Below are 12,667 nucleotides of genomic sequence, written 5' to 3' on the forward strand. Positions count from 1 at the left end.
CTTGGTGATAATGATCATGAATCAAGCCATCCTAGTTATAAATCTACATCCACAAGTGAAATCCTTGAGTTAGAAGAACCTTCTCCCGATGAAATTGAAAGCAACATTGGGGTAGATTTCTCTCAATCTCATATTTATTATTTGAGTGACGGAGAAGAGTTGGGTGAACTTGGTGAGAAAGAGCTTGAAAGTGAAGAATCCTTTCAAAAGGTAGAAGTCCTTCGGCAAGGTTGGACGGGAGTTGAGTATGCTTTGTCAAGATCGTTGGAGACTTCTCTACCTAGGTTGACATCTAATCCTTAATTTGAGTGGGTAAAACTTATCTCTATTCACTTTACTGTCTCACTTGAGTATGGTATTCTTGAGACAGATGGCCAACTTAGGAGGCTTTGTGGAATGAAGCGTAAGAGAAGAATGTTTAGTGGTTGGAGTTGCAAATCAGGGCTCGTCAAGGTTGAGATATCAAGAGCTAGATGCAAGGGTAAGACTAGTGATCATTTGGTTGGATCTAAGAGAAGAGTTTGGTACTTTATTGAGAATTCGGATGCTTGCCACCCGGTTGGAACAATGATGATCCACTCAAAGACGGGTGTAAAAACAAGATTTGGGATCCCGGCATACAAGAGGATCAACTTTGGCAGCTCAAAGCTTGTGAAGAACTTCATCAAGGCTTGGTGAATTCACTTGGAATTGTCGAAGCTTATTGGAAGTCCAGCGTTGGTGGAAGTTTCAAGATGAGTTCAAGCACAAGCCACCATGACAGTGAGCTCACTAAATGGCCAACTTAAGGACTTTAACTAAAAGTGCTAGGTGGGAGATACCCCACCATGGTAAATTCTTTCTAATTTTCTTTTTGTTAAGATTAGTAATAAGTTGTATTTTCATTTTTAGTTATGTTTATTTCATTTAATTTATGGTTTAATTGTTTATTAATTTCTGGAGTGGCTAAAAAAAGGTTTTCACGCGTGCACGTGACCGACGCGTACGCGTCGATGCCCAAACTTGGCTAATGCCCAAACCGGGCTGGACGGCGCGACAGCACGGTCTGGACAGAGAGTTGTGCCAGAACCACGCTGGTAGGTGCCAGGCACAAAACCAAACCCACGCGTGTGCGTCACTGATGCGTACGCATCATTTGCGTTTTTCACCATCCATGCGTAGGCGTGGACGACGCGTACGCGTCGACTCAAAATTTTGATTACCTAGTACTACGAACAGAGAGTTGGGCTGGAATCATGCTGCAACCGTGCGTCTAGCACGATGAGTAGTCACGTGTATGCGTGACAGACGTTTACGCGTCATCTTTCATTTTGGGCACGCGTTGATGACGCTCACGCGTCGCATGCCTGTTTCTGTTTTCACGCGGACACGTGTATGCGCACGCGTCACGTTCGCGCCTTGCTTATGCCTTTCTTCTTCTTTCTTTCTCCTTTCTTCTTCTTTCTTCTTCCCTGCTTACATTCTTCTTCTCTCACTTTTCAAAAGTTCACTTATCATTTTTCTTATCCTTCATTCTCCTTTACAAATTGCATTTACATACTTTCATTCATTGCATTTTAACTTTGTGCATGTTTTTATTTTCTTTTTTAAATTCACCATTTTTCCATTGGTGTTGTATTTTCTACCCCACTGTTGACTATTTCTTCCATTATTCTGATGCTTAGTGACTTGTTTTACATTGTTGGGTGCTATTATTTATAGGTCAATGCTAATCTTTTTTGACACTTGTATTTCTTATGCATTGATATGAACTTATGTTGTTTTTCATGACCCACTCTCTCTCCCTCATTGTTGCAATTCTTGCACTATTGATATGCCATCTGCTTATATTATTTTCTCACTTGCATGTTGTAGCTACCATGTAGTTGAGACCCTCATTATTATTTGGCAATAACCCACATATATTTTATTCCTTTTCATATCTTTGTTTGTGGGTTCTTCTTATTCCTTTTTCTCTTCTTTCAGGATGGCCATCTAGAAGGGAAACGGAAAACTTCTAAATGGGACGAACAACAAGTTGCTTTGCACAATCTTTTGAAGAAAGCGCATCAGTTGTAGCAGCCCGCCCACTTGCACTTCTTTGCATGCACCGAGGATGGTGCAATCTTTAAGTGTGGGGAGGTCGATACCAACTTCCGTGGGTTAGTTACTTTCTTTCCAACACCAATGTTTAATTTCCCTTGCTAGTTAGTTTTTGTATTGCATAATAGATTGCATGTGTAGTTAGTTGCTTGCATTTATGCCCTACTTGGTTGAAGTAATATTTTCTTTTTCAAGAAATTTTTTAGAGCATTTCACTAATTTGAATTAAACTTTTTGTTGAACTTGCTTGAAGAAATTTATTTTGGAACATGGTTTTAGAGCTCGAACACACAAAACCAGTGAGATTTTGAGCCTATTTGATTGGTTGCATTTTATCAACCAATATTTTATTTTGGTGTGTGTTGTTCTATCTAAAATTGTGATCTTTGCCTTGCTTAATTCTATATTTCCATTGTTTGATGTATGCATGCACTTATATGATTGAGGCTTTTATTTTACTAAGCTTACATACCCATATGGCCTTACCTTTTTTATTATCCTTTGCAAACTAATGTTGAGCCTTTTTAACCCCATTTATTCTTTACTTTAGCTCATTACTAACTCTAAGCGAAAAACAATAATGTCCTTCATTTGAATCCTTGGTTAGTTTAAACTAGTGAGAGTGCTCATGATTTAAGTGTGGGGAATTTGGATTTGAAAATATTTGGTTTGGGAATTGAGTATGTTAGACTCTTTTGTGAAAATGTGAAAAGAATGTTGAGGATATGTTCATGCATTCAATACCTTAATCATATGCATTGAGAAAAACAAAAGAAAAGAAAAATAAAAAGAAAGAAAAAGAACAAAAAAGAGCAAATAATAAAAAGGGGACAAAATGCCCCAAAGTAAATGGTGATAGCAATGCATATGAGTTGTACTCAAGTTCAGATGCATGAATATGTGGGAAACATGGTTAATGGATAGTTAGATTTTGTATGTTTTACATGAATTTTCTTAGGTTAGGTGGAGAGTTTAGGTTGATCAAGGATTCAGATTTTAGTCCACTTGACCAAATACATTCCTACCTTGACCCTAACCCCATTACAACCCTTAAATGACCTCTTGATATGTGTATTTGTGTATTAAACTTTTGTTGATTGATAGAAGAAGAGCAAGTCTTAGAAAGTAAGGTTAGTAGAGAATTGAGAGAATCGAACCTTAAACACTTGAGTGAGTAGAGTGTATACACTTCCGGTGAGGGTTCGATGCTCAATTCTTTGTTCCCGGCTTTCATGAGCTATCTTCTTTTGCAAGTCTATTTGTACTTCATTTTATGATTTGAATTAATGGAATCCAGTTCATATTTGTTCTTGGAGAATTTGATTTACTTTTAACCAAGTAGGTAGAAACATTTTGCATTTAGTTGCATTCATATAAATAGGTTGCATTTCATAATTTCTACCATTCCTCTTCACTCTTTTGGTTCTCTTGAGCTTAGCATGAGGACATGCTAATGTTTAAGTGTGGGGATAATGATAAACCGCTATTTTACGGTTTATTTTGTATTGAATTGAGCGGATTTTATCCATTATTCTCACACTTATGCATATAATTCGCATGTTTTATATTTTCATATCTAATATTGTGCTATGATTGAAAACATGCTTCTTTGGCCTTAAATTTGCTAATTTTTAATCCTCTCTTATTACCATTCGATGCCGCAATATATGTGTTCAGTGTTTTCAGGTTTTATAGGGCAGGAATGGCTTAGAGGATGGAAAGAAAGCATGCAAAAGTGGAAGGAACACAAGAAATCAAGTATTTCAGAATCCAGTGCAAAAGGCAAGCAACGCGTACGCGTGACTAGGAAATTGTTCAAGCGATGCGTACGCGTGACGAGTGTCACGTGCTGTAATTTACAGAAAATGCTGGGGGTGATTTCTGGGCTGTTTTGGACCCAGTTTCAAGCCCAAAAATACTGATTAGAGGCTACATAGTGTAGCTGGATGGGGGGATCAATCATTCACACATTCATTCACAACTTTAGGTTTTAGATGTAGTTTTCTATAGAGAAAGGCTCTCTCCTCTCTCTAGGTTTTAGGGTTTTTTAGGTTTAGCCTTTATCAAATTCATATTTCTACTTTACTTTAATTCAATTTATCTTCTACTTTCATTTGTTCTAGTACTTTGGTTTGTCTACTTCTATCATTGATTCCTTTATGTTTCCAATTTAGTTTATGAATTCTTTTTGTTTCCTTTAATCCCTATTAATGCAATTTATGTTTCAATGTTTATGATTGCTTTCTTTACTTTGTTGTTATTGTTTCCTCTTACAATTGTTAGTCTTAGATTTTGCTATGCTTTGTTAGTTTTCCATGCTTTTATTTTGTGCCTACAAAGTGTTTGATAAAATGCTTGGTTGAATTTTAATTTAGATTTTTACGTTCTTAACTTGGATTGATCAATTAGAGACTCTTGAGTTATCAAAATTCATTTGTTGATTAGTGATTGAGACTTACTAGTTAGCTTAAGCTTCACTAAATCTAGTCTTTGATTAGGACTTGTGAACTTAAGTTGATTTTGCTCACTTGACTTTCCTTCAGTGTTAGAAGTTAACTAAGTGAAAGCAAAAGGCAATTACTATCACAATTGATGATGATAATAAGGATAGGAATTCCAATTCTCAATCCTTCCTAGGACTTTTCTTAGTTGTTATTTAATTTCCTTGTTATTTTACATTACTTGTTCCTTATTTCAAAACCCAAAAAAATACTTTTTCATAACCAATTATAGGCATACTTTCCTGCAATTCCTTGAGAGATGATCCGAGATTTAAATACTTCGGTTTAATTTTTATTGGGTTTGTATTGTGACAAATAATTTAAACATTGATTGAGGTTAATTGTCGGTTTAGAACTATACTTGCAATGCGATAATTTTTGTGAAAATCTTTACCGACATTTTTTCTCCGTCAGCCACGGGACGAGCTCTTGTAGGCATACAGAAGGGTGAAGTAAAAATGAGAGTCAATAAGGAAGAGATTATGTTAAACGTGTTGGAGGCCTTGCAACATCCAGATGATTCTGAAAGATGCATGGGGATTGACATCATTGAACCACTAGTTGAAGAAGTGTTTGAAGCTGGAAAGCTTGAAGATAATTTGGATACCTCCCATGAAGACACTCTGTCGGAAGTCGATGAACCAATCCCTCAGTAGGAGAGGATTTGCACGCCCAGCACTGAGGAAAGAGCCCCAAAACTAGAGTTAAAGCCGCTGCCCCCCCTCCTTGAAGTATGCATTCCTAGGTGACAAAGACACTTATCCAGTGATCATAAGTTTTGCCCTGAAATAGAAGGAAGAGAAGGCACTGATCCAGGTGCTTAAAAGTCATAGAACAGCTCTTAGATGGACCATTAGTGACTTAAAAGGGATTAGTCCAACCAAATGTATGCACAAGATCGTGTTAGAGGATGATGCTAAACCAGTTGTGCAACAACAAAGGCGACTGAATCCAACCAGGAAAGAGGTTGTCCAGAAGGAAGTTATGAAGCTTTGGAAAGCCGGAATTATTTACCCTATCTCGGATAGTCCATGGGTAAGTCCGGTACAAGTGGTACCCAAGAAAGGGAGGATGACAGTAATTCATAATGAGAAGAATGAACTTATTCCTACAAGGACTGTCACAGGAAGGCGCATGTGCATTGACTATACGAGACTCAATAACGCCACCAGGAAGGATCACTTTCTCCAACCCTTCATTGACCAAATGCTTGAGAGGCTAGTAGGCCATGCATTCTATTTTCATTTTCTCATATATGGTTGAAAAGTTCATTGAGTATCTTCTAACCAAGCAGGATTCTAAACCAAGATTGATCAGGTGGGTACTACTTCTTCAGAAATTTGTCATTGAGATCAGAGACAGAAAAGGATCAGAGATCCAAGTGGCTGATCATCTGTCCAGGATTGAGCCTGAAAGAGGGATGCCATCCCCACTGCTGTGACTAAGACCTTCCCAGATGAGTACCTCTTTATGATTTAGAAGGCCCCCTGGTTTGCAGACATTGCAAACTGGTGCACGAAATTGTGATCTCAGGCAACGGCGCTAAAAACTCTGTACGCACGTCTTAATAAATCGTTTTTCATTCACAACTTTGATACAACTAACCAGCAAGTGCACTGGGTCATCCAAGTAATAAACCTTACGTGAGTAAGGGTCGATCCCACGGAGATTGTTGGTATGAAGTAAGCTATGGTCATCTTGTAAATCTCAGTCAGGCGGATATAAAATAGTTATGGAGTTTTCGAAATTATATAATAAATAAATATAAAATAAGGATAGAAATACTTATGTAATTCATTGGTTAGAATTTCAGATAAGCGTATAAAGATGCATTCGTCACTCTAAACCTCTGCTTTCCTGTTGTCTTTATCCAATCTATCTTACTCCTTTCCATGGCTGGCTTTATGTAAGGACATCACCATTGTCAATGGCTACTTTTGATCCTCTCTGGAAAATGGTCCGATGCGCTGTCACTGCATGGCTAATCGTTTGGAGGCATCACCCTTGTCAATGGCTGCATCCCATCCTCTTGTGAAAATGGTCCAAATGCTCTGTCACAGCACGGCTAATCATCTGAGGTTCTCGATCATACTGGAATAGGATTCACCCTCCTTTTGCGTCTGTCACTACGCCCAGCACTCGCGAGTTTGAAGTTCGTCACAGTCATTCAATCCCAGAGTCCTACTCGGAATACCATAGACAAGGTTTAGACTTTCCGGACTCACATGAATGCCGCCATCAATCTAGCTTACACCACGAAGATTCTGATTAAGAGATCCAAGAGATACTCATTCAATCTAAGGTAGAACGGAAGTGGTTGTCAGGCACGCGTTCATAGGGAATGATGATGATTGTCACGTTCATCACATTCATGTTGAAGTGCGAATGAATATCTTAGAAGCGGAATAAGTTGAATTGAATAGAAAAATAGTAGTACTTTGCATAAATCTTTGAGGAACAGCAGAGCTCCACACCTTAATCTATGGAGTGTAGAAACTCTACCAGAGAAAATACATAAGTGAAAAGTTCAGGCATGGCCGAATGGCCAGCCCCCAAAACGTGATCAAAGATTTTCCGAAGATCATAAGATGTCTAATACAATAGTAAAAAGTCCTATTTATACTAAACTAGTTACTAGGGTTTACAGAAGTAAGTAATTGATGCATAAATCCACTTCCGGGGCCCACTTGGTGTGTGCTTGGGCTGAGCTTAAATGTTACACATGCAGAGGCTCTTTCTGGAGTTGAACGCCAGGTTGTAACGTATTTCTGGCGTTCAACTCTGGTTTGTGACTTGTTTCTGGCGTTTAACTCCAGACAGCAGCGTAGAACTGGCGTTCAACGCCCTTTTATGTCATCTAAACCCAGCCAAAGTATGAACTATTATATATTGCTGGAAAGCCCTGGATGTCTACTTTCCAACGCAATTGGAAGCGCGCCATTTTAAGTTCTGTAGCTCTAGAAAATCCACTTTGAGTGCAGGGAGGTCAGAATCCAACAGCATCAGCAGTCCTTCTTCAACCTCTGAATATGAATTTTGCTCAAGTCCCTCAATTTCAGCCAGAAAATACCTGAAATCACAGAAAAATATACAAACTCATAGTGAAGTCCAGAAATGTGAATTTAACATAAAAACTAATGAAAATATCCCTAAAAGTAACTAGATTCTACTAAAAACATACTAAAAACAATGCGAAAAAGCATATAAATTATCCGCTCATCACAACACCAAACTTAAATTGTTGCTTGTCCCCAAGCAACTGAAAATCAATTAGGATAAAAAGAAGATAATATACTATAAATTCCAAACTATCAATGAAACATAGCTCCAATCAGATGAGCGGGACTTGTAGCTTTTTGCCTCTTGAATAGTTTTGGCATCTCACTTTATCCATTGAGGTTCAGAATGATTGGCATCTATAGAAACTCAGAGTTCAGATAGTGTTATTGATTCTCCTAGTTCAGTATGATGATTCTTGAACACAACTATTTTATGAGTCTTGGCCGTGGCCCTAAGCACTTTGTTTTCCAGTATTACCACCGGATACATAAATGCCACAGACACATAATTGGGTGAACCTTTTCAGATTGTGACTCAGCTTTGCTAAAGTCCCCAATTAGAGGTGTCCAGGGTTCTTAAGCACACTCTTCTTTTGCTTTGGACCTTGACTTTAACCGCTCAGTCTCAAGTTTTCACTTGACACCTTCACGCCACAAGCACATGGTTAGGGACAGCTTGGTTTAGCTGCTTAGGCCAGGATTTTATTCCTTTAAGCCCTCCTATCCACCGATGCTCAAAGCCTTGGGATCCTTTTTATTACCCTTGCCTTTTGGTTTTAAGGGTTATTAGATTTTTGCTCTTGCCTCTTGGTTTTAAGAGCTTTTGGCTTTTTCTGCTTGCTTTTTCTCTTTTTTTTTTTCTATTTTTTTTCGCTATTTTTTTCTGCAAGCTTTGTTCTTTGCTGCTTTTTCTTGCTTCAAGAATCATTTTTATGATTTTTCAGATTATCAAATAACATGTCTCCTTGTCATCATTCTTTCAAGAGCCAACATATTTAACATTCTTAAACAACAACTTCAAAAGACATATGCACTGTTCAAGCATTCATTCAGAAAACAAAAAGTATTGTCACCACATCAATATAATTAAACTAAGTTCAAGGATAAATTCAAAACTCATGTACTTCTTGTTCTTTTGAATTAAAACATTTTTCATTTAAGAGAGGTGATGGATTCATAGGACATTCATAACTTTAAGACATAGTTACTATATACTAATGATCATGTAATGAAGACACAAACATGGATAAGCACTTAACATAGAGAAAACGAAAAACAGAGAATAAGAACAAGGAATGAGTCCACCTTAGTGATGGTGGCATTTCCTTCTTGAGGAACCAATGATGTCCTTGAGCTCTTCTATGTCTCTTCCTTGTCTTTGTTGCTCCTCCCTCATTGCTTTTTGATATTCTCTTATTTCATGAAGGATGATGGAGTGCTCTTGATGTTCCACCCTTAGTTGTCCCATGTTGGAACTTAATTCTCCTAGGGAGGTGTTGATTTGCTCCCAAAAATTCTGTGGAGGAAAGTGCATCCCTTGAGGTACCTCAGGGGTTTCTTAATGATGAGCTTCTTCATGTGACTGTTGAGATCCATGAATGTACTCTCTTGTTTGCTCCATCCTTTTCTTAGTGATGGGCTTGTGAGATGAATCTTTCCATCTCCCATGGCTCAGAGGTGGAAGCAATTGTCTTCCCTTTCCTCTTCTTGAGGTTTCTCTGGCCTTAGGTGCCATTTATGGTAATGGAAAAACAAAAACTTATGCTTTTACCACACCAAACTTAGAATATTGCTTGCCCTTGAGCAAGAGAAGAAAGAATAGATGAAGAAGAAGAAGATATGGAGGAGATGGAGGGATGTGTGTATTTGGTCATATGGGTGGGATTGGGTGGGAAAGAGATTTTGAATTTTTAAGGTAGGTGGGGTGTATGGATATGAGTGGTAAAGTAGTGATAGGGAAGAGAGATTGAGGTGATTGGTGAAGAGTTTTGGGAAAGAGTGTTTATGGGATGGTGTGAAAGAGGGGTGAGAAGAAGTGAGTGGAGGTAGGTGGGGATCCTTTGGGGTCCCCAGATCCTGAGGTGATCCTGTGGGGTCCACAAATCCTGAGGTGTTCAAGGATTTACAACCTTGCACCAAATTAGGCATGCAAAATGCCCTTGCACACAACTCTGGGTGTTCAGCACCAGATTGGTGCTTGTTCTGGGCGTTGAACGCCCATTTGTTGCCTATTTCTGGCGTTGAACACCAGAACCATGCTTGTTCTGGGCGTTCAGCGCCAGCTCTTCTCCAGGGTGCAATTCTGGCGTTCAAACGCCCAGATGCTGCCCATTTTGGGCGTTCAGCGCCAGAACCATGCTCTGTTCTGGCGTTGAATGCCAGCCAGATGCATCTTACTGGCGTTTAAACGCCAGTAAGGTCTTCCTCTAGGGTGTGATTTTTCTTCTGCTGTTTTTGATTCCGTTTTCAATTTTTTTATTTATTTTGTGACTCTACATGATCATGTACCTACACAGACATATAACTAATAAAAATATAATTAAATAAAAATTGGGTTGCCTCCCAACAAGCGCTTCTTTAATGTCAATAGCTTGACAGTGGGCTCTCATGGAGCCTCACAGATGTTCAGAGCATTGTTGAGACTTCCCAACACCAAACTTAGGGTTTAGATATGGAAGTTCAACACCAAACTTAGAGTTTGGTTGTGGCCTCCCAACACCAAACTTAGAGTTTGTGGGGGCTCTGGTTGACTCTGTTTTGAGAGAAGCTTTTCATGCTTCCTTTCCATGTTTACAGAAGGATGTCCTTGAGTTTTAAACTCAAGGGAGTCCTCATTCAATTGAAGGACTAGTTCACCTCTGTCAACATCAATTACAGCTCTTGCTGTGGCTAGGAAGGATCTTCCAAGGATGATGAATTCATCCTCTTTCTTCCCAGTATCCAAGACTATGAAATCAGCAGGGATGTAAAGGCCTTTAACCTTTACTAACACGTCCTCTACTTGTCCATAAGCCTGTTTTCTTGAATTGTCTGCCATCTCTAATGAGATTTTAGCAGCTTGCACCCCATAGATTCCCAGTTTCTCTATTACAGAGAGGGGCATGAGGTTAATCCCTGACTCAAGGTCTCATAGAGCCTTCTCAAAGGTCATGGTGCCTATGGTACAAGGTATTACGAACTTTCCAGGATCCTGTTTCTTCTGAGGCAATGTCAGTTGATCCAGATCACTTAGTTCATTGGTGAACAAGGGAGGTTCATCTTCCCAAGTCTCAATACCAAATAATTTGGCATTCAGCTTCATGATTGCACCAAGGTACTTGGTAACTTGCTCTTCAGTAACATCCTTATTCTCTTCAGAAGATGAATACTCATCAGAGCTCATGAATGGCATAAGGAGGTTCAATGGAATCTCTATGGTCTCTAGATGAGTCTCAAATTCTGTTGGTTCCTCAGAGGGAAGCTCCTTATTGATCACTGGACGTCCCAGGAGGTCTTCCTCCTTGGGATTCACGTCCTCAGCTTCCCTTACAGGTTCGGCCATGGTGATCAATTCAATGGCCTTGCACTCTCCTTTTGGATTTTCTTCTGTATTGCTTGGGAGAGTACTAGGAGGGATTTCAGTGATCCTTTTACTCAGCTAGCCCACTTGTGCTTCCAAATTTCTAATGGAAGATCTTGTTTCATTCATGAAACTCACAGTGGCCTTAGATAGATCAGAGACTAAATTTGCTAAGCTAGATGGATTCTGCTCAGAATTCTCTGTCTGTTGCTGAGTGGATGATGGAAAAGGTTTACTATTGCTAAACCTATTTCTTCCACCATTATTAAAGCCTTGTTGAGGCTTTTGTTGATCCTTCCATGAGATATTTGGGTGATTTCTCCATGATGGATTATATGTGTTTCCATAAGGTTCACCCATATAATTTACCTCTGCTATTGCAGGGTTTTCAGGATCATAAGCTTCTTCTTCAGAAGATGCCTCTTGAGTACTGTTGGATGCAGCTTGCATTCCATTCAGACTCTGAGAAATTATATTGACTTGCTAAGTCAATATTTTATTCTGAGCCAATATAGCATTTAGAGTATCAATTTCAAGAACTCCCTTCTTCATAGGCGTCCCATTATTCACAGGATTCCTTTTAGAAGTGTACATGAACTGGTTATTAGCAACCATGTCAATGAGTTCTTGAGCTTCTGCAGGCGTTTTCTTTAGGTGAATGGATCCACCTGCAGAGGTATCCAATGACATTTTAGCTAATTCAGACAGACCATCATAGAATATATCCAGGATGGTCCATTCTGAAAGCATATCAGAAGGACACTTTTTGGTCAGTCCTTTGTATCTCTCCCAAGCTTCATAGAGGGATTCACCTTCTTTCTGTCTGAAGGTCTGAACATCCACTCTAAGCTTACTCAGCTTTTGAGGAGGAAAGAACTTGGCTAAGAAAGCCTTGACCAGCTTATCCCAAGAGTTCAGGCTATCCTTAGGTTGAGAGTCCAACCATACTCTAGCTCTGTCTCTTACAGCAAAAGGGAAAAGCATGAGCCTGTAGACTTCAGGATCTACTCCATTAGTCTTAATAGTATCACATATCTGCAAGAATTCAGTTAAGAACTGAAAAGGATCTTCAGATGGAAGTCCATGAAACTTGCAGTTCTGCAGCATCAGAGAAACCAATTGAGGTTTCAGCTCAAAATTGTTTGCTCCAATGGCAGGAATGGAGATGCTCCTTCCATGTAAATTGGAATTAGGTGCAGTAAAGTCACCAAGCATCCTCCTTGCATTATTATTATTTTCGTCTGCCATCTCCTCTTCTTGTTCGAAAATTTCTGAAAGGTTGTCTCTGGACTGTTGTATTTTAGCTTCTCTTAGTTTCCTTTTCAAAGTCCTTTCAGGTTCTGGATCTGCTTCAACAAGAATATTCTTGTCTTTGCTCCTGCTCATATGAAAAAGAGGGACAGAAAAATAATAATAATAATAGGGATCCTTTTTACCACAGTATAGAGGTCCCTGTGTGAATAGAA

General features: G+C 39.1%; 1 non-coding gene across 1 annotated transcript; it reads left to right on the top strand.

Moving 5' to 3' along the window:
- The first annotated feature begins 11,945 nt into the window (after window positions 1–11,945).
- LOC148553961 (small nucleolar RNA R71) lies at window positions 11,946–12,053 on the top strand. Its single transcript, XR_015892535.1, has one exon. It is a non-coding gene; the product is annotated as a small nucleolar RNA R71 (small nucleolar RNA).
- Window positions 12,054–12,667: the final 614 nt, after the last annotated feature.

The sequence above is a fragment of the Arachis ipaensis genome, chromosome B7 (assembly GCF_059453495.1).
Source record: "Arachis ipaensis isolate K30076 ecotype BB chromosome B7, ASM5945349v1, whole genome shotgun sequence".
Taxonomy (NCBI): domain Eukaryota; kingdom Viridiplantae; phylum Streptophyta; class Magnoliopsida; order Fabales; family Fabaceae; genus Arachis; species Arachis ipaensis.